The 24,600-nt window shown below is 37.5% G+C and overlaps 1 protein-coding gene across 1 annotated transcript in view; it reads left to right on the forward strand.

Annotated features, from left to right (window-relative positions):
- Positions 1–24,600, forward strand: part of LOC122794902 — a 2,498,277-nt gene that overhangs the window by 1,797,903 nt on the left and 675,774 nt on the right. The gene's annotated exons all lie outside the window — the stretch shown is intronic.

A 24,600-nucleotide genomic window follows, 5' to 3' on the forward strand; every position in this document is an offset into this window, starting at 1 on the left:
TCGTACTAATGTGTATGGGGTGAAGCAAGAGCTGAGTCAGAAAATGGAGCCCTCAGTTTACCAGTATATCTATCTGTCTGTTTGTCAGTGTCCCTGCCCTACCCCTTGGTCATTAGATGGGGATAGCAACTTGAGAAAATGAGGTTGTGGATACAGGTTAAAGCAGAAATGAGGTATGTTCACAGAGTAGCTGGCATCACTTTCTGTGATAACAGTGAGGGTCTTGGCAATCTGAGAGGATCTTGGATTACAGCCACTGCTTCTCCATGTTGAGAGGATGCAGTCGAGGTGATTTGGACACCTTCTGTGGCTGTCCACTTGTTACCTCCTAGATGTATACTGAGTACAGCCTACTGAAAGAAGGTAGTGGAACAGACCCAAGGCATGTTGGAAGAAATATCTCTTGGCTCACCTGGGAATGTTTATAATGCCACAAAGTAAGCTGGAGATTTTTGTTGGGGATAATGAATTCTGGCCAGCTGGACTTGAGACTCTACCAGTGCAGACTTCATCAGGGCAGATGGTTTAGAAAATGGATAGATGGATTTTCTTATTACTTTCTCTTTCTGTCTTATATGTACATGTGAACTCTGACCTGCACCTCATGCATATCATTCACACTTACCTCATTTGTGGTCTATGAAGTACTGTGGCACAATGATTTATGTAGGACAGAACACTATGGATGACATTCACATGCATATTATGTACTGTGTAGGAGCAATGCATAGAGAAGTACAGAGAACAGAACAACTTCCATTTTAGAGGCAACACCCAAGTAGAGCTGCAGAAGTGGCACATAACTGTATGCAAAATGGGTTGCTGATGTTCAGTATGTGTACGTATAAGCCAGACTTCATGAATAAGATCAGTAATGCATTTTAAACATACTTGTACTGCATGTTAAAGCTGTTTACAACACCTGTATTAAATCTGAGTTACTAAGATATAGTAGCAGAAGTAAATATGTTTTTGCTTCGTGCAAGCATAGCTGTGATTTTCCCCAGTCACTCGCCACAACATGTGCAAATGCACACAAACAAATTTTGATTAAGTGAAGTCCTCCATATACAACTGCAACTGCTGTTGTAGATGAACAACATGGAAAGCTTTTCCGTGGAAACCAGTGGACCGTACATACAGCAGTGCAAAGCAGTGTAGCCACATAACATAGCAGGATTCTGTACTTTTTAAGATGAAATACAAACAAGAAGGTGTATGTAGAAATAGTTAATGAGCAGAATGCATTTTATTTGCTTATTGAATTAAGTTGCCAATTTCTACATACTGATATTAGCATGAGCAGCACTGAACTGCACCATCAACAGACAGGCTATGCATGGTTTTGTGACTATGCAGGTACTACTACCCTTTTTTTTTGCATTGTCACTATGTACCCAGAGTGTATTATGTGCTGTTTCCACAGGTGTGTGCTCAATGCTCTCCCTTCCCAGATACCTCCCATCCTAAAAAACACCAACGGCCAGCAAGATAGTTCCAAAGCTTTATTCCATACAAAATGGACATGAAAATGCCCCGTATAGTACCAATACGATTGTTCAAACCGGTTTCGGCATCAAGCCTTCATCAGTGAAGCTGAATAACTGAACCACCGATGTATGAAGCACAATTTATATATCCTGACACATAATAATTCCACCAATCATATTGATTGTTGTGGTGCTGATTACAGCTAAACATATATATCCTCTATCTTTAGGCTTAGATACTCTTAATGCATAGGAAATAACTAGGCAGCAAATAGCATAAAAATAAACATTATCACAATATATAATATATAATCAATGATACCTGCACAAGTATATCTATATATATATATATATATATATATATATATATATATATATATATATATATGGGACAGTAGAAATTAATATATTAATTCTAATAATCCTGTAACATCCACATGCAATCTAGAAAAAGCATTCTGTAGAAAAAGTATATATTACTGAAAAAATATATACTACTAACAAAGCAGTGTATAATGCTAAGTATGGTAAATGGCTATTCCACACATAGTAGCCCTAATGTGTAACACTGTATTTATGGCAAAAATGACAATCACCCCAATATAAATAATATAATGGTAATATATGATAAGAAATAGAAAAACATCTGTGAGCCATCAGTGTTGTTTATCAATAGGACAACAACCCCTAAATGAATTATAATTCATAAATGGTCATTAAGACCTGGAGAAAACAAGGCCCCCAGATGGATTATCCAATATTTTTCTTTAAACGTCAATGTATTTTCCCAACCTTGTTGGTGACTTCTGTCCCCCACTATTTGGTCGATGATGGTAAACCTAAAGTTGGCTGTAGGGTGTTTAAGTGTATGTTGATACAAGGCATTACTAGTTTTTTTATTTTTAATATTGCTCCTGTGTTCACCAATCCTAATTCTTAATGACCGTGAAGTTTTGTCTACATAAAACGATGAGCATTGACATGTAGCCAGGTAAATTACCCAGCTACTAGAACAATTCCCAAAGATTCTTAAATCATACACTTTGCTTGTGTTGGCACTACTGAATTCTTTAGTTTTATTCACCTGGTTGCAGGACATACAGTGCCCACATGGAAAAGTACCCACCAATTCATTACCACTGATAGTCAGCTGTTTGTATTTGGCTCCCCCGCTATCATGATGTTTGTAATGTGAGAAAAGAGAACCTAATGTTCTACCCCTTCTATATGAAAATTGGCATCGATCACCCAATAGTTGTCTGAGATATTCATTGGCACGTAAAATACTCCAATTATTATCCATGATATTTCTGATGATCTGATGGTTTCTCCCATATGTTGTAACAAATCTCAGGGCACAATCATCTTTCTTAGCTTTACTGGTCTTATACTCCAACAACTGGGTTCTAGGTTGTCTGTCCGAACATGTTTTGGCTGATATAATATCAAAGGGACGGTATCCTCTATCTAAAAATCGTTTAGTTAGATCATTGCTGGCATTCTCGTAATCATCCAATGAAGAGCTGATACGTTTCATACGAAGAAACTGGGATTTTGGAATATTGCCGACGGTGTGGCGTGGGTGCATGGTAGATGCATGTAGTAATGTATTATATTCTGGGTATTTACGATGTATTTTGGTACCCAATGTATTATCCAGGTTTCTATAAACCCGTAACATCCAGAAATTCGATAGAGTTTGAATTGCTGTTAACTGTAAATTCAATGCCCCACACATTATTGTTGAGATATTCCAGGAATTCCTGAAGGTATTCAATATCAGCACGCCACACCATCCAGCAATCATCCAGATATCTTCGCCAAATGTCCATTTCGACCAAATAGATATTATGCGATGTATTATATATCAGACATTCTTCCAAGTAGGCCATAAAAAGGTCCGCATAAATGGGAGCAAAGGATGCTCCCATCGCTGTGCCTTGGAGTTGCCAGTAACATTCCCCTTGAAAGTATAGAACATTTTTGTTTAAAACATGTTCAGACATGCAAATGATGAGTGTATTGAAGCCAGGTGGATATAGGTTTGATTTCTCAAGCCAGAATTGGAGTGCTTGTAACCCTGCCCAATGTGGGATGCTTGTATATAGAGATTTTACATCTAATGTACATAATAACCAATCTGGTTCAATTTGTGAATCCTCTATAATCTGTAAAAATTGCTTGGTATCTTTGATTCTAGCTCTAACATGGACTAGAAGAGGTTGCAATTGTTGTGTCAAGAAAACTGATAGAGGTTCAGTCAATGAGCTATGGCCTGAAACAATAGGTCTTCCAGGTGGAGAAGTCAGAAATTTATGTATTTTGGGTAGTAAATATAGTATCTGCTTACATGGGTCTTTGACCATAAGATGCTTGGCTGTGTTGGAGGATATAATCCCCTCCTCAACTGCGTTTTGTAAAAATTCGTCAATTTCCTTTTTAAATGTAGGAGTAGGATCAATGCCCATGTACATATAACATTTTGAGTCCGACAGTTGACGAAGACCCTCTTGGATATAATAATCCATATCCAAAATGACCACAGCACCACCTTTGTCTGCCTGAAGGATCGCTATTTTGTTATTATTTTTAAGTTCCATCAAGGCTTTCCTTTCTACCTCATTGATATTGTCATGTGGTATGTCACTGGTATATGGTGGGAAGTGTAATTCTCTAAGCACTGCCTGTTGAAAGGTAGCTACACAGGTGTTCATAGGGGGTTGAAATGTAGATTTAAGAAAACGGAATTCTGTTGATCTTTGAGAGTTACTATTATCTTTATCTGAAAAAAATATTTTAAGGTTAAGACAACGGCAAAACTCTAATAAGTCAGTAACTATCTGGTATTGATCACAGAAAAAACTGGGTATGAATCCCAAGCCTTTATTTAAAATCTTGTGTTGATCTACAGTTAGAGCAGTTTTGGAAAGATTAAGAACATTATTGACCACATTCTCATTTATTTCAATAGCACTTGTATCAACCCATCGATTGAATCCATATCTAAACCTTTTTGAATGTTTGCGCCCGCCTCTGCGTTTATTGTTCCTCCTAAAGGGATAGGAACATTGCTTTTCTTTTTTGCTGGTGAGCTTCCTGATGGAACACCATCACTGTCAGTGAGAGAAGATTCCTCACCGGAGGTACTGGTATATGTTTGATCTTTACGCTTAAGAATGGATCTAGGCCTTTTTCTTGGTTCCACCCTGCCCTTACCCATATGCATGTCCTTAAATCTAACAGACCTTTGAATTTCGAAGGGACGTCCACGACTGTAGTCAGTGACGTCCCTGGTAAATTTTTTGATTTTTCTCTCTTTTGTCAATTTATCGTATTGCGTGAGTTCTTTAGAAAGATTTATGACCGTAGTTTCATAGTTACTATTGGTCTCAAATATCTTACATTTTGTACTAAGTTCCTTGACTTCTAATAAATTGGTATCTATTATTCTTTCATAATAATCAGCCAGTATTTTTACAAGTCTCATAGAGCCTTCTTGTACTGCCTCATCCCATTCCTGTGTCAGCCTCTGTTCAGATCTGCTGACCATCGGTTTCAACCGGATCCGAAGTCCCCTGGGCACTAGCTTTTTAAATAAGTAGGCTTTAAATAGCCTAAGGTGCCATATATTGGCACGTAATGCTTTAAGTGCTTTTTCTAAGTTATAGAAAGTTGACTGACATTCATCATGTACAAGAGAGGAATTTCCATTATTCATGTTATTGCTTGGGATGGCATCAAGCCCAAAAACTTTGATATCCTCCCGATCAGCACACAACCCTTCTAAAATATTGTCCAAATCCATGGTCTTTATTAATAATAGATCACCAAAAGTCAATTATGTAAACTTGCAAAAGTAAGAGAGGAATATATATGGGTGTAGCAGGGCAGAAACCAAAAAAAAGGGGATCACCCTATATAGCTGGGCAAAGTCTAATTATATACTGAGTTGAGTAAATAAATTACTCAACTCGTAATTTACAATCAGCTAGATACCAGTACCTCCAACTGAAGATGCTTTTATATTATAATATATTCAACAAGTTTCATAGATATGTCTATAAATCTGAATGAAGCAAAAAATGAAAAGATTGTGAAGTGGTGAAAGCGACAGTATTCATATGCCCAATATATTACGTTATAACCAACCCATCAGCTAAACATATAAAATTTGGCTGGATATTTATATCCAAATATGGGTATAGTATATATATTAATAGTTGTATCAAAATAAAATATACCCTGTGTATATTTACAGCCAAATACCATGTCACAATTATAATTCCAAAAGGTTGTATATACCTAGAGAAAGATAAAAGCGTAATCTAATATGGCCAGAACACCTCACCATATAAAAATAAATCTGGTCTGTTATTTTTGATAGTTAGGTGACACTCATTCGAAAATTAGTGTCAAACCAAGAACACAGGACAATGTTACATTAGTCATAGATAGGACCATGAAGTTCCAAATCTAAATAGAGCTTCTATCCAAGGAATCTATATACATAGGTATGTTGAATATCCACATTCAAATAGTCCATGAAATGAAACCTTATACATATATTAAGATATGTTTACTGTGATATGTCACCAAAATATGCATGTATAGATATGTATTGACATAGTTTTCAATAAGGTGTATAATATGCAATAATAATCTTAAAAGGCCCTAATATGTCCCATCAAAGATGAAACCATATAGTAGTATAAATAGAATGACTCAAATTGTCTTCTTAATTATGCTAGAAAAAATATAAGCCCAATATTAAGTAGTTAACTGCAAAATCCACCTAAAGTTGAGGCATCCTGCATAATATAGTCAACATAACATAATTATTATGAATAAATAAACAATGTTGTTAAGGATAGTATAGCTTATATGGTTAAAGTATCAAAAATTATATATGTATATAGTCTCAAAGGATCACATAAAGAGTATAATAGGGTAAATATAGTAGCATATATACACAGAATATTGAACTGGTTCAAATGACAAGGACTAAATGCTGCAAAAAAAAGAATGCTATTGTACTGTATACATTACACAATGTCTATAAGAGCATATATGCTCTTATTGTTAACCAAATATAATCCACAAAAATTATTGCATGTGATAATAAACATGCCAAAATGTCTGATATATTGTCCTCCTATGGGTTAGATGTACATCCGATTGTAAGCAATTCCAAAAAGCAACGTGGTAGCCCCAACACACATAGATGAACTGAAGGGTAGGGTAGACGATAATCCAGAAAGCAACAAAAAGGCCTGTAAATCCCAAAAAAAGTATATATTCGCTTGTTTCTGACCCCGTAATGTTCAAATAATGTATAGTTCAAAGAAACACACAATAGTACCTACGCACAGATGAATCACGTAAAATAATCCCCATATGGACGTTTCTCTCTTGTAGTTGGAATGCGTATGTCCACAAATCGCCGTACCAAAATCCAATCCAAAAACCAAAAAACATACCAAAAATATAAAGATATAGTCGTCCCTTAGATCCTGTCCACCCAGTTATATATAGTTCCAAAAGAGCGTCTTTGTAGGCCCAACGCGTTGCCTTGTAGGTAAATCGTAATTCAGGATAAGAGATATTCAGGAAAGGTCTCAAACACGTTATATGAATAGTGGAATTGTCCATTTACACTATGCCCCATAGCGTTAGGTTGATATGTAGTTATAAATGGAACACAGTACCTGCATAGATGTAAACCATACGTTTGATAATTCCAAAAGATGGCGCTTATACTTCTAGTTGTAGTGCGTATAAACACAGTATTCGCTGCCCCAAGTTCCAAGCCGAAATGAAGTCCAAAAACAAATATCGATGTCAAGAAAACACAGCATACACCAGCTTCAGCAAAACTCTTTAAGTACAAATAAAAGGTGAGGAATCTTCTCTCACCAACCGCCAGGAACTGCTGCTCCCAGAGAGATCAACCCGACATGAAGAACACCATACCCCTCACGTAGAGCTTGCACGGCCAACCAACCATGAAAAAACACCAACGGCCAGCAAGATAGTTCCAAAGCTTTATTCCATACAAAATGGACATGAAAATGCCCCGAATAGTACCAATACGATTGTTCAAACCAGTTTCGGCATCAAGCCTTCATCAGTGAAGCTGAATAACTGAACCACCGATGTATGAAGCACACTTTATATATCCTGACACATAATAATTCCACCAATCATATTGATTGTTGTGGTGCTGATTACAGCTAAACATATATATCCTCTATCTTTAGGCTTAGATACTCTATTAATGCATAGGAAATAACTAGGCAGCAAATAGCATAAAAATAAACATTATCACAATATATAATATATAATCAATGATACCTGCACAAGTATATCTATATATATATATATATATATATATATATATATATATATATATATATATATATGGGACAGTAGAAATTAATATATTAATTCTAATAATCCTGTAACATCCACATGCAAGCTAGAAAAAGCATTCTGTAGAAAAAGTATATATTACTGAAAAAATATATACTACTAACAAAGCAGTGTATAATGCTAAGTATGGTAAATGGCTATTCCACACATAGTAGCCCTAATGTGTAACACTGTATTTATGGCAAAAATGACAATCACCCCAATATAAATAATATAATGGTAATATATGATAAGAAATAGAAAAAACAACTGTGAGCCATCAGTGTTGTTTACCAATAGGACAACAACCCCTAAATGAATTATAATTCATAAATGGTCATTAAGACCTGGAGAAAACAAGGCCCCCAGATGGATTATCCAATATTTTTCTTTAAACGTCAATGTATTTTCCCAACCTTGTTGGTGACTTCTGTCCCCCAATATTCGGTCGATGATGGTAAACCTAAAGTTGGCTGTAGGGTGTTTAAGTGTATGTTGATACAAGGCATTAGTAGTTTTTTTATTTTTAATATTGCTCCTGTGTTCACCAATCCTAATTCTTAATGACCGTGAAGTTTTGTCCACATAAAACGATGAGCATTGACATGTAGCCAGGTAAATTACCCAGCTACTAGAACAATTTGCAAAGATTCTTAAATCATACACTTTGCTTGTGTTGGCACTACTGAATTCTTTAGTTTTATTCACCTGGTTGCAGGACATGCAGTGCCCACATGGAAAAGTACCCACCAATTCATTATCACTGATAGTCAGCTGTTTGTATTTGGCTCCCCCACTATCATGATGTTTGTAATGTGAGAAAAGAGAACCTAATGTTCTACCCCTTCTATATGAAAATTGGCATCGATCACCCAATAGTTGTCTGAGATATTCATTGGCACGTAAAATACTCCAATTATTATCCATGATATTTCTGATGATCTGATGGTTTCTCCCATATGTTGTAACAAATCTCAGGGCACAATCATCTTTCTTAGCTTTACTAGTCTTATACTCCAACAACTGGGTTCTAGGTTGTCTGTCCGAACATGTTTTGGCTGATATAATATCAAAGGGACGGTATCCTCTATGCTTTTTCTAGATTGCATGTGGATGTTACAGGATTATTAGAATTAATATATTAATTTCTACTGTCCCATATATATATATATATATATATATATATATATATATATATATATATATATATATAGATATACTTGTGCAGGTATCATTGATTATATATTATATAGTGTGATAATGTTTATTTTTATGCTATTTGCTGCCTAGTTATTTCCTATGCATTAATAGAGTATCTAAGCCTAAAGATAGAGGATATATATGTTTAGCTGTAATCAGCACCACAACAATCAATATGATTGGTGGAATTATTATGTGTCAGGATATATAAAGTGTGCTTCATACATCGGTGGTTCAGTTATTCAGCTTCACTGATGAAGACTTGATGCCGAAACCGGTTTGAACAATCGTATTGGCACTATTCGGGGCATTTTCATGTTCATTTTGTATGGAATAAAGCTTTGGAACTATCTTGCTGGCCGTTGGTGTTTTTTCATGGTTGGTTGGCCTTGCAAGCTCTACGTGAGGGGTATGGTGTTCTTCATGTCGGGTTGATCTCTCTGGGAGCAGCAGTTCCTGGCGGTTGGTGAGAGAAGATTCCTCACCTTTTATTTGTACTTAAAGAGTTTTGCTGACGCTGGTGTATGCTGTGTTTTCTTGCCATCGATATTTGTTTTTGGACTTCATTTCGGCTTGGAACTTGGGGCAACGAATACTGTGTTTATATGCACTACAACTAGAAGTATAAGCGCCATCTTTTGGAATTATCAAACGTATGGTTTACATCTATGCAGGTACTGTGTTCCATTTATAACTACATATCAACCTACCGCTATGGGGCATAGTGTAAATGGACAATTCCACTATTCATATAACGTGTTTGAGACGTGTTCGAGACCTTTCCTGAATATCTCTTATCCTAAATTACGATTCACCTACAAGGCAACGCGTTGGGCCTATAAAGATGCTCTTTTGGAACTATATATAACTGGGTGGACAGGATCTAAGGGACGACTATTTTTGGTATGTTTTTTGGTTTTTGGCTTGGATTTTGGTACGGCGATTTGTGGACATACGCATTCCAACTACAAGAGAGAAACGTCCATATGGGGATTATTTTAAGTGATTCATCTGTGCGTAGGTACTATTGTGTGTTTTTTTGAACTATACATTATTTGAACATTACGGGGTCAGAAACAAGCGAATATATACTTTTTTGGGATTTGCAGGCCTTTTTGTTGCTTTCTGGATTATCGTCTACCCTACCCTTCAGTTCATCTATGTGTGTTGGGGCTACCACGTTGCTTTTTGGAATTGCTTACAATCGGATGTACATCTAACCCATAGGAGGACAATATATCAGACATTTTGGTATGTTTATTATCACATGCAATAATTTTTGTGGATTATATTTGGGTAACAATAAGAGTATATATGCTCTTATGGGACATTCTAATGTATACAGTACAATAGCATTCTTTTTTTTGCAGCATTTAGTCCTTGTCATTTTAACCAGTTCAATATTCTGTGTATATATGCTACTATATTTACCCTATTATACTCTTTATGTGATCCTTTGAGACTATATACATATATAATTTTTGGTGCTTTAACCATATAAGCTATACTATCCTTAACAACATTGTTAATTTATTCATAATAATTATGTTATGTTGACTATATTATGCAGGATGCCTCAACTTTAGGTGGATTTTGCAGTTAACTGCTTAATATTGGGCTTATATTTTTTCTAGCATAATTAAGAAGACGATTTGAGTCATTCTATTTATACTACTATATGGTTTCATCTTTGATGGGACATATTAGGGCCTTTTAAGATTATTATTGCATATTATACACCTTATTGAAAACTATGTCAATACATATCTATACATGCATATTTTGGTGACATATCACAGTAAACATATCTTAATATATGTATAAGCTTTCGTTTCATGGACTATTTGAATGTGGATATTCAACATACCTATGTATATAGATTCCTTGGATAGAAGCTCTATTTAGATTTGGAACTTCATGGTCCTATCTATGACTAATGTAACATTGTCCTGTGTTCTTGGTTTGACACTAATTTTTGAATGAGTGTCACCTAACTATCAAAAATAACAGACCAGATTTATTTTTATATGGTGAGGTGTTCTGGCCATATTAGATTACGCTTTTATCTTTCTCTAGGTATATGCAACCTTTTGGAATTATAATTGTGACATGGTATTTGGCTGTAAATATACACAGGGTATATTATATTTTGATACAACTATTAATATATATACTATACCCATATTTGGATATAAATATCCAGCCAAATATATGTTTAGCTGATGGGTTGGTTATAACGTAATATGTTGGGTATATGAATACTGTCCCTTTCACCACTTCACAATCTTTTCATTTTTTGCTTCATTCAGATTTATAGACATATCTATGAAACTTGTTGAATATATCATAATATAAAAGCATCTTCAGTTGGAGGTACTGGTATCTAGCTGATTGTAAATTACGAGTAGAGTAATTTATTTACTCAACTCAGTATATAATTAGACTTTGCCCAGCTATATAGGGTGATCCCCTTTTTTTTGGTTTCTGCCCTGCTACACACATATATATTCCTCTCTTACTTTTGCAAGTTTACATAATTGACTTTTGGTGATCTATTATTAATAAAGGCCATGGATTTGGACAATATTTTAGAAGGGTTGTGTGCTGATCGGGAGGATATCAAAGTTTTTGGGCTTGATGCCATCCCAAGCAACAACATGAATAATGGAAATTCCTCTCTTGCACATGATGAATGTCAGTCAGCTTTCTATAACTTAGAAAAAGCACTTAAAGCATTACATGCCAATACATGGCACCTTAGGCTATTTAAAGCCTACTTATTTAAAAAGCTAGTGCCCAGGGGACTTCGGATCCGGTTGAAACCGATGGTCAGCAGATCTGAACAGAGGCTGACACAGGAATGGGATGAGGCAGTACAAGAAGGCTCTATGAGACTTGTAAAAATACTGGCTGATTATTATGAAAGAATAATAGATACCAATTTATTAGAAGTCAAGGAACTTAGTACAAAATGTAAGATATTTGAGACCAATAGTAACTATGAAACTATGGTCATAAGTCTTTCTAAAGAACTCACGCAATACGATAAATTGACAAAAGAGAGGAAAATCAAAAAATTTACCAGGGACGTCACTGACTACAGTCGTGGACATCCCTTCGAAATTCAAAGGTCTGTTAGATTTAAGGACATGCATATGGGTAAGGGCAAGGTGGAATCAAGAAAAAGGCCTAGATCCATTCTTAAGCGTAAAGATCAAACATATACCAGTACCTCCGGTGAGGAATCTTCTCTCACTGACAGTGATGGTGTTCCATCAGGATGCTCACCAGCAAAAAAGAAAAGCAATGTTCCTATCCCTTTAGGAGGAACAATAAACGCAGAGGTGGGCGCAAACATTCAAAAAGGTTTAGATATGGATTCAATCGATGGGTTGATACAAGTGCTATTGAAATAAATGAGAATGTGTTCAATAATGTTCTTAATCTTTCCAAAACTGCTCTAACTGTAGATCAACACACGATTTTAAATAAAGGCTTGGGATTCATACCCAGTTTTTTCTGTGATCAATACCAGATAGTTACTGACTTATTAGAGTTTTGCCGTTGTCTTAACCTTAAAATATTTTTTTCAGATAAAGATAATAGTAACTCTCAAAGATCAACAGAATTCCGTTTTCTTAAATCTACATTTCAACCCCCTATGAACACCTGTGTAGCTACCTTTCAACAGGCAGTGCTTAGAGAATTACACTTCCCACCATATACCAGTGACATACTACATGACAATATCAATGAGGTAGAAAGGAAAGCCTTGATGGAACTTAAAAATAATAACAAAATAGCGATCCTTCAGGCAGACAAAGGTGGTGCTGTGGTAATTTTGGATATGGATTATTATATCCAAGAGGGTCTTCTTCAACTGTCGAACTCAAAATGTTATATGTACATGGGCATTGATCCTACTCCTACATTTAAAAAGGAAATTGACGAATTTTTACAAAACGCAGTTGAGGAGGGGATTATATCCTCCAACACAGCCAAACATCTTATGGTCAAAGACCCATGTAAGCAGATACTATATTTACTACCCAAAATACATAAATCTCTGACTTCTCCACCTGGAAGACCTATTGTTTCAGGCCATGGCTCATTGACTGAACCTCTATCAGTTTTCTTGACACAACAATTTCTACCTCTTCTAGTCCATGTTAGAGCTAGAATCAAAGATACCACGCAATTCTTACAGATTATAGAGGATTCACAAATTGAACCAGATTGGTTATTATGTACATTAGACATAAAATCTCTATATACAAGCATCCCACATTGGGCAGGGTTACAAGCACTCCAATTCTGGCTTGAGAAATCAAACCTATATCCACCTGGCTTCAATACACTCATCATTTGCATGTCTGAACATGTTTTAAACAAAAATGTTCTATACTTTCAAGGGGAATGTTACTGGCAACTCCAAGGCACAGCGATGGGAGCATCCTTTGCTCCCATTTATGCGGACCTTTTTATGGCCTACTTGGAAGAATGTCTGATATATAATACATCGCATAATATCTATTTGGTCAAAATGGACATTTGGCGAAGATATCTGGATGATTGCTGGATCGTGTGGCGTGCTGATATTGAATACCTTCAGGAATTCCTGGAATACCTCAACAATAATGTGTGGGGCATTGAATTTACAGTTAACAGCAATTCAAACTCTATTGAATTTCTGGATGTTACGGTTTATAGAAACCTGGATAATACATTGGGTACCAAAATACATCGTAAATACCCGGAATATAATACATTACTACATGCATCTAGCATGCATCCACGCCACACCGTCCGCAATATTCCAAAATCCCAGTTTCTTCGCATGAAACATATCAGCTCTTCATTGGATGATTACGAGAATGCCAGCAATGATCTAACTAAATGATTTTTAGATAGAGGATACCGTCCCTTTGATATTATATCAGCCAAAACATGTTCGGACAGACAACCTAGAACCCAGTTGTTGGAGTATAAGACCAGTAAAGCTAAGAAAGATGATTGTGCCCTGAGATTTGTTACAACATATGGGAGAAACCATCAGATCATCAGAAATATCATGGATAATAATTGGAGTATTTTACGTGCCAATGAATATCTCAGACAACTATTGGGTGATCGATGCCAATTTTCATATAGAAGGGGTAGAACATTAGGTTCTCTTTTCTCACATTACAAACATCATGATAGCGGGGGAGCCAAATACAAACAGCTGACTATCAGTGGTAATGAATTGGTGGGTACTTTTCCATGTGGGCACTGTATGTCCTGCAACCAGGTGAATAAAACTAAAGAATTCAGTAGTGCCAACACAAGCAAAGTGTATGATTTAAGAATCTTTGGGAATTGTTCTAGTAGCTGGGTAATTTACCTGGCTACATGTCAATGCTCATCGTTTTATGTAGACAAAACTTCACGGTCATTAAGAATTAGGATTGGTGAACACAGGAGCAATATTAAAAATAAAAAAACTACTAATGCCTTGTATCAACATACACTTAAACATCCTACAGCCAACTTTAGGTTTACCATCATCGACCGAATAGTGGGGGACAGAAGTCACCAACAAGGTTGGTAAAATACATTGACGTTTAAAGAAAAATATTGGATAATCCATCTGGGGGCCTTGTTTTCTCCAGGTCTTAATGACCATTTATGAATTATAATTCATTTAGGGGTTGTTGTCCTATTGATAAACAACACTGATGGCTCACAGATGTTTTTCTATTTCTTATCATATATTACCATTATATTATTTATATTGGGGTGATTGTCATTTTTGCCATAAATACAGTGTTACACATTAGGGCTACTATGTGTGGAATAGCCATTTACCATACTTAGCATTGTACACTGCTTTGTTAGTAGTATATATTTTTTCAGTAATATATACTTTTTCTACAGAATGCTTTTTCTAGATTGCATGTGGATGTTACAGGATTATTAGAATTAATATATTAATTTCTACTGTCCCATATATATATATATATATATATATATATATATATATATATATATATATATATACAGATATACTTGTGCAGGTATCATTGATTATATATTATATATTGTGATAATGTTTATTTTTATGTTATTTGCTGCCTAGTTATTTCCTATGCATTAATAGAATATCTAAGCCTAAAGATAGAGGATATATATGTTTAGCTGTAATCAGCACCACAACAATCAATATGATTGATGGAATTATTATGTGTCAGGATATATAAAGTGTGCTTCATACATCGGTGGTTCAGTTATTCAGCTTCACTGATGAAGGCTTGATGCCGAAACCAGTTTGAACAATTGTATTGGTACTATTCGGGGCATTTTCATGTCCATTTTGTATGGAATAAATCTTTGGAACTATCTTGCTGGCCGTTGGTGGTTTTTCATGGTTGGTTGGCCGTGCAAGCTCTGCGTGAGGGGTATGGTGTTCTTCACCTCCCATCCTAACACATGGTTCACAGTCTGTAATGATGCACATCCTTTTATTAGTGCAAACCCTCAGGTGTTCATTACATTATATGCAACATGGGAATACAGCATCTGACACTATGTACCCTTTAAATAATGTAACCATTTCCCGCCAGCACTTTATGCAGTGTCTAAAACTGTATAAGTACTCAGCACCAATCTGCTGCGAAGAGTACCTGTTGAGGCAGTATGTTGTGTAGTTTTCTTTCCCTGTGCTGATCAGTGCTAGTGAAATGAGAAAACAGGTTCTACTCAATGAACCATTGATTTCACACTGCATTGCTTTAACTGTATCCTGACAAATGTGAGATCATGTTTGCATACTGTGAGCCTCTTAGGATTGCATATGGAATTCCTTCTGTACTACATTCAGTTTGTTGTATGGAGAACAGCTCTAAGAACTGCCCTAAGATTCAGCCTTTGTGCAAGTATCCTGTTTCTGAATCTTGACTGTGTTCAAGCATTCGTCCAGTGTAACTCACTTCCAAACTGAGCACCAGCTCTGTGGGTCCTTACGTCTTTTTGTACTGCCAGTACTGATGGAGTTACAAGCTACCCCTGTCAAATCCATACTCGGAGGAAAATGGCTCCCATAGAATAATTTCTGAAACCTGTGCTTGCTTTCATTTCTAGTAGTATGTCTTATGCACTTCTCACAAAAAAAAAAAAAAGATGATCACAGCATACCTGATTGAAACACCAGTTTAATTTTGTCTGATTTTGTGTCATTGTCTGTACTTAGTAACAGATCTTGCTTTGTGTTTGGCAAGTGTTTAGGGGTATCCCTAATTTACCTTATTGCATTGTATATGCTAAATGCAAATTCCATTTGATCTTTAACCATGACTTTAGTTGTAATTTGCTCTTGTCTTTGAAATGATGCCAGACATTGTGTAATACAGGTTTAATATTGTTATAGTGTCAAAGCAATGGTGTAACAGAATCATTTCAAGGTTTTTCAATGAAAACAGCTTGTGACGTTACTTTTTTCTTGATATTTTACTAATCTTAAAATGTGTTGCACTTTAAAAAAGTCAAGGTAGTCTAAAAATTAATTTTTATCAAACTCCTCAGGGAAGGTGTCTGTACGTGCAATTACTCATTGTTGGTGCATGCTTTCACCAAGAGTTATTCTTTGAAGGAAACATGCAATGGTAACCCAGTCAAAGTAAAGCCACTAACACCTTGGCTAGATGCCATTCATATAGCTCTACAGTGACAATCTAGAGAATGTGGTAGTGGACATTAACACATAGAAAAATATGTTAAGCAGGAGATTAAAACTAATTAATCAGAAACAGGTACTGGAGTATAAACTAAAATGTAAGCAAGAGTTAAAATTAAAGAATTAGCCTTTGCAAGTAATGTGAAGAACAACAGAAGAGTATTTTATATCTATAAGTGAGCAAAGAAAACCAGGTAATATGTAATGTTGCATGTTGACATGAATTATAGCTGAAAGTAGCTGAAGTTTAATCAAGAGGCTTGTGCATATTTATTTTTTGTTTTACAACATTAAGAGAAGAATGTAAATTCTGATGCCAGCTTTCATGTAAGTAGTGAGAAGATGCTATATTGTTTGAAGAATTCAGGGATATGAAGGTAACAGAACTTTGGAATGAAGTACAATATACACACAATAGCTTTTTAAGAGACCAGTTTTAGAAGCTGCTAATTAAAAACAAGTGGAGTAAAGCAATGGTAATGCCAGTCCATAATGGAAATGGGGGAAAAATATAATAAAGTATAGACCGTCTTCTTTAGTTTCAACAGCTAGAACATTTTCTCTAAAACTTAGTCATAAAAAGAGCAGATGAACTGCAAGCCAGAAGTATGAGTGATGTCTTTCAAAATGTTTATGTGCGTAACAAATTCACTTGCAGCACTATTATGAAGTGATGTGGTTAAAGCTTTTGAAAAAGTACAGGTAGCCATCTGCCAATATTTCTATAGCATGTGTAATATTATGAACAGTAATAGTGTTTTTTTTTTTCTTAGTAAATGTAGACATGGGTGTGAGTGGTACAGTGCTGCACTGGTTAGGTTGCTGCCTCTTATCCACTTGGTTTTCCTGTTAGTATCTGAGCTGTAGCATTTTTTGTGCAGAGTCTGCATGATTCTGTACATCCTCCCTTTGTCTGTGGGGTTTTATCTGGGGACTCAGGAGTCCTGCAGTAACCTGAAGATAGGCTGAGATTAAGCTGGTGATCATCTAACTTTTCTGGCAGTGTGTGGGTATGGAGTGTGTGTGTGTGTGTGTGTGTGTGTGTGTGTGTGTGTGTGTGTGTGTGTGTGTGTCCTGTGTGTGTGTGTGTCCTGTGAAGGACTGGTGTCTTGCGCAGGATCTAGTTATTATGCCTGTGCTTGCCAAGATAGACTTCAGCTTGCATATGACCCAGAAGAGATAAAAGCTAGTGTCTGAAAATGAACAATGGTGCTTAGGGATGTTGCAGACACATAGATTAATATGCAGTTTAAATACCGATATTAATGGCAAAATAGGTTGCTATAATGGAGAGGAAAATGTTTATGCCCATATTTATTCAGTTTATGCACAGGAGACATCATAACATCCAGAGAAGTAATGCATGTTAAATATGTAGATTATATCAATGTGTTAATTGGGTAGGTGAACTCAGCTGTAACCCTTTCTATCCACACTTTGAACCACACAACAAAGGCAGATTACAGAAACACATAAATGTAAAACCTTCTAGAGAAAAAAGTAGGTTTGCAACGGCAAAGGCAGCTTGTACAAAGAAATACATATGAGTGTCAGCTCCCTGACAGAGGAAGGAAGTCCTGATTACAACTTAGTCTATAGGGGTTCAAGTAACAGCCCCAGCACTGGAAGGGTGTAGCTGCCAGTATAAACTACAAACATAGCAGTATACACACCTTGCAGAGGAAGGATGGTGCCTTGAAGGTTAGGCTTAGACTCTGTTGTCCCATTGCATGCTTTTTAAGAGGATGGATGTTATGATAGGCATATCCCAATGAAAGTGGGCCATTCATCTCATTTGGCCAAGTTGTTGAGTAGTTAATATGGAACCAGCATGGAGGGGTAGTGCTTATAATGCCATCCATTTGCAGTATGACACTGTCTTTTCTGACAGTGGAAGGGGAATAAAGGGACCAGTAAGGTGTTCAGGAAGGAAAACTGATGGTCAGCAGGAGACAGCGGGAAAGACTAAAAAAAAAATACAGCTTTTGAATGTTTTATGTTTATGTATATTACAATATGCATTTTTTTAGAATAAATGAAAAGAGAACAATGTGTATACAATATACATATGAATGAACAGTAGTGGTTGTCATCATTTTCAGCATAAGATCATAAGTACATTTTAAGGCTAGCAAGAGTGGAATTACACTACATTTGTAGCACTGTACAGAGCTACGGTTTACTGGAGATCTGTAAGTGGATCATTCGCATTTGAGTATGACCAAAGTTAGGACATTATCCTTTGGTAAAACAAATCATGATGCAGCATATAAAATTGGAGCTCATTTTATTGAAAACTTCAAACATTGTAAATATTTAGATATTAGACAGAAAATTTAAATTGATAGGGCAATGTCAAGTCACTGTGAATTAAGGCGAGTCAAAACCTTTGGGCATTCTTAGCAGTTCCTAATTAGTAACTTGTCTGGTGCAATTTGTGTTGTTTTTTTCAGCTAAGATCTCTTAAGGTTGTAGCCCAAGTTAAGTGTATGATTACAGTTGTATGTATAATTGTCTTAAGTTTGTCACTACAGTTATGATGCTTTATTTTAGCAGTACTTCTCAGCAGGGGAAAAAAATAATTCTCAGCCTGTCCCAGTAGAACAGGGGAATGAAGTCCTGACTGTGAGCCAGGCAAGCCATGCTCAGTTAGAAGCTCGTGCACTGGGGGAAGTGGGCCAGAGAAGATGAACTTGAGCTGCTCACCATTCCTGGGGTGAAGAAGACCAGTATGGATTGCCACTTGTTTGGCACTTAGAGGAAATATAACCAGGTGTTTGTTACTCCTTTGGGGAACAGGCCATCTGAGTGCATGCTACCATGTGATGCATTTTATCACTTGTGGAAGATGTGTGTGGAGTTGTACATGCTTTCCACAGAGAGAGCATAGAGTGGAGCTCAAGAGAGCTGCTGCATGAAGTTTGGACCTCCTGCGGGGTTGGGCATTTAGTGTGGCAGAATGGCCTTCTCAGTAGTCTCCATCTCTCACCTTTCAGGGAAAAAAAATGGGCTGATTAGACCTTGTGGTCAGGGAATGAATGGGCCATAGGGCTCTTGCTGCATCCTTGAGTGAGACATGTATGGCATGATTGAACAAAGAAGGGGGAAGACATTGGGCAAGACCCAGGGGGGGTGAGAGGGAGAATGAAACTGCCTTTTCAGTGAAGGAAGAATAAGAGGAAATGCATTTTAAAAGAGGGATAGAGGTGGCAGGAGTAGATACAATTGGCAAATTATTTGCATATGTGTTTGCAGTAAGTGGATTGGAATAAAGAACATTTTCATTTATGATATGTTACAATAATTACAAGACAATCAATAGGATAACCCCAACCTATACCAACTCTTCACACTAAAATGGCTCTCTTATTGACTGTCTTTTAGTCTCCCACCCCAGTAATTTTATTCAATCCAAAGTACTACCTGACTATTAGTGATCACCACTGTATCTCTACAAATAGACTTGTCACTCACCCTTGAAAACATCATACAGTACATGCAAGTCACTACACAACTTAACCCACTTTAATCAGGAGACTTTTGCAAGTATTCTAAATACTATTAATTAGTCTTTCCTTAAATACCTACCTCTTGATGAGGCAATCTAAAAATCAACTCTACATTCCTAAACATGTTAAACAGATTATCCTGCCAGAAAGAAAAGAGTTAAAAACTAACTATTCTCCCTGGACTTCTAACAATATCAAATCCCTTATGCAAAAATAGAGATAAAGCCTGGGCATACTATTCAAAACAAAAAACTCAAACAAGTCTACAACATTTTAGAGCACTACTTAACCTAGTTAAGAAACAAGTGAAATTAGATAAAAAAAAAGTTTTAGTCAAAGCCACAAGACCAGCATACAACCAGTCCAAAAGCATTTTGGCATATAATCAAAGCATTTCTACAATGTGGAAATCAATCTTCCCCTCAACCTTCCACTAACAGAACCTTTTCTGACATAGCATCTCAGTTTAAGTCTTATTTCTTTAATAGCATAGCTTCTATTCCTAACAATTTTCCAGCATTACCTTCTACTTTCTCTAACCCTCATACTACATGCTTCACCTCTTATTCACTACAACCACTTCCTTTAAGTCCCTGTCAAACAAATTCAAACCATGTTCTCCCTCTGCCGATAATCTCCCCAGTGAGCAGCTAAAACTGGCAGCTGACTCTATATCCTATTCAGTTTCCATTCTCATAAATATATCTATCAAAGAAGCCTATGTCTCCACCATTTGGAAAAAGTTCTTTGTCTGCCTCTTCACAAGGGTGGTACCTCCACTGAAATGTCTAACTACAGGCCTATTGCTATTCTTTCTCCTCTGCAAAATTCTGAGACATGCATCCATAAATAGTTGCTTCAATACCTATGTGACAATAATACTCTTTCTCCCACACACCATGGATTTAGGCCTGCACATGGTACTACCACTGCTCTTCTTTCATTCACAGGCACAGTAAGTAAAGCACGTGATACAGGAAGCTCTCTTTCTATTCTTAGATCTATCTAAACCTTTTGATTCTGTCCCCCACTCAAAACTCTTGTCACAACTTTCCCTACTTGGGCTAACTGAAATTACCCTACAATGGTTCGCCAGTTACCTCTCAAACCAATATCAATCATGCACTGGGTACCTCAAGCTCCATTCTCAGTCCACTGCTCTTCAACATCTTTATCATTCATCTTCATACCTCCACAAAACTAGTTACTGTTATTCAGTATGCTGACAACTGTATTTTAATCTGCTCCTCTAATCTTACCCATCTTCAAATTATAACTCAGGAAATGTTTAATTCAGTTGAAGCATGGCTAACCAACAACCATCTGCCACTCAATCCCCCCCCCAAAAAAAACAACTCCTTAGGTTCATAGGTTGATACTAGGCTATCTGCCCTAGGGCATTTATAAGCCTAGCCAGAGTGTGTTTGGCTTTCGCCACCCTTTTAGATTAGTTAACTGTGCCTCTGTATAGTAGGTCACAGAAGGTAGCCCTTTTAAGGTTAGTTTACTGTACCTCTGTCAAGCAGGGACACAGAAGAGATCCCAGGGGTAAACTTACGATCTCCCATCCACTTGTCAAGATTTCTCTTGAAGAGGGTCAGTGAGGGGCTCTGCCTAACATGGATTGGGATTTTGTTCCAGAGTGAGGGGAGCCTCTGGGATATGAATCTGTCCCTCCAGCATGTCCTATTTATTTCTGTGCTGAGGTTCAAGTCCCAGGAGCGTGTAGCTCTAAGGGATTTAGATTTCCTGAGGTGAAGCATGTTCATTAATTCTGGGTTGGACATGGCTTTATACGTCAGACACAGATCGCCTCTGAGTAGGTGGTACGCAACTGAGTAGAGCTAGAGTTTCTTTAGCCGAACTGCATAGGGCATCTGTTTGAGCCCCTTGATCGTCTTGGTGAGGTACTTTTGGGGTCTTTCCAGTTGCTGCAGGTGTCGGGTAAGGTATATCCCAAATGGGGCATTGTATTCAATTATGGGCCTGATAAGTGATGAGTAGAGGGGCACAATGACCTCTCTTGCTCTAGATGTGAACCCTTTCATGATAAGGTGGGCTATATAGAAGGTCGTTCTAACCACTTTGGCAACGTGATTGTCAAAGGAGAGATTGCTATCAACTTGGGTCCCCAAGTCCTTAATTACTTCTTCCGTACGTAATGGATTACCATGTATGTGGTAATTTGTGGGCACTTTGTTTTTCCCAAAGGGAATGACTATGCACTTTTTGGCATTTAGCTGTAGGCCATGGCTCTGGCACCAGTTATCCATCTCTGTGAGACCCTTTTGGAGGATGCTTGTGTCAGCTAGAGAGTCGACTATGGCACCCAGTTTGCAGTCATCTGCGAACTTGGTCAGCCATAGTCCACCCGTGTTAGCCTGTACCTCGGAGAAATATATACCGAACAAGAGAGGTCCCAGGACTGAGCCTTGTGGGATGTCACTTGTAACTGGTTTAGAGTCTGAAATGGCACCTGCTATTCTGACCATGTGGGTTCTATCCCTGAGCCAGTTTGCAACCCATCTTGTGACGTAGGGGTTGATATTTAAGCTGGTGAGCATATTTATGATGCCCGAGTGGGGTATTGTGCCGAAGGCTATTGCGAGGTCCAGGTAGGCTGTGTGGACTACCTTCCCTTCATCTATGGCTTTGGTAACTGTTTCAAAGAAGTCAACCAGGTTCAAGAGGCAAGATCTGCCCTTAACAAAGCCGAATCGGGTAGGATCCAGTGTCTGGAGGTTCCCAATGTCTTTGTTTATGATTTCCATGATGATACGCTCCATAGCTTTGCAGACCAGGCTAGTCAGGCTTATAGGGCGATAGTTTCCGGGGTCTGTTGTGGCACCACCTTTGTGGAGTGGGACCACTGTTGCTGTACGCCATTCCTTGGGTACATATCCTGTAGTAAGGCTGAGATTGAACAGTGACTTTATATGAGGGTTTAGTTCTTCTTGGAGCTCGTGTAAGATGCAGCCCGGGACACCGTCTGGTCCCATTGATGGTGTGTTTTTTTGCTTTGGAGAGGGCAGCTCTCACCTATGCATCTGTGATCTCAGGAAGGCTACACTCTGTTGGGATAGACTTTTGCTCTTTTGGGGGGGAAGGGGTGGAGAAGTTTGCACTGAACCTTTCTGCCAGGATGTTGGCAATGTCTGTGGGTTCAGTGTATTTTTTGTCATTTTGCACTAACTCATAGCATATCTGGGAGTTGCCTCCCAGGTTTCTGACATAACTAAAGAAGGCCTTGTGATTATCTTTAGTGTATTGTGCAATTTTTCTTTCGAAGCTGGCCTTAGATGATTTTATGAGGGATCGTAGTTTCTTGCTAGTAATGATCAGAGACGCCTTCCCTTTTTGGGATTTTGCTCTATCATGTAGTAGCTTTCTCCTTCTGTTGTACAGCTTATTTATGGCCGGGGTCCACCAGACAGGTCTCCTGCCTTTGGAGGAGTGAGTCTTGGTTTTATTTGGGATAGCATGCTCCATGCATTCCTGTAGGTGTCCATAGAATGCTTTTGTAAAGGATTCTGCATTTTTGGACGTATTTTCTACTGGCCCGGGGGCTTTGAAGGATTCCACCTTGGTTTTGAGAAGTATGAAGTTTGCTTTTGAGAAGTTCTTCACCATGGTTTCCTTGGCTGGGGGTGGGGACAGAATATGGATGTCCAGTGAGATTAGTTTATGGTCTGATCTTACCAATGAGGGGTATACCTCTGGTGTGGAACATAGAGACCCCATGTTGGTGATGACCAGATCCAATATGTTTTCCCCTCTTGTGGGAGTGGTGACCAGTTGTTCCATAGCATTTGAGTGTATAAATTCTAGGAACCGTTGGGCGAGGGTGTTTGGGCTTGAGTAGTTTTCCCAATCAGTGTTTGGGTAGTTGAAGTCACCCAATATAATGGTGTTTGGAGAGACCTTCATATTTTCCAGTGTTCTCAGGAAAGCCGAGTGAGGTTCCTGTGTTTGGGAGGGTGGTCTGTAGCAGGTTACAAACTGAAAGGCAGTTTTGTCCACTGTTAGTTGCACATGGATGGTCTCCGATGCTTCGTGCAGTGCCACTAACCTGGAGGTGTGGTTATCTTTGATAAATATGGATACTCCCCCTCCTTTTGTGGTTCGGTCCGAGTTTTGGGGCTGAAAAGCATGATATGAAGTATAACCTGTTAGTGCTGGGGTGCTCTCGGGAGCCTTGAACCAGGTTTCTGTTACTGCACAGATATCGATATTCCTGCTATTCTTACCTAAGCAATTCCCCCTTAATAATAGCTACCTTTAC

Source organism: Protopterus annectens, chromosome 2.part1, assembly GCF_019279795.1.
Source record: "Protopterus annectens isolate FY-2018-M chromosome 2.part1, PAN1.0, whole genome shotgun sequence".
NCBI classification, from domain to species: domain Eukaryota; kingdom Metazoa; phylum Chordata; order Ceratodontiformes; family Protopteridae; genus Protopterus; species Protopterus annectens.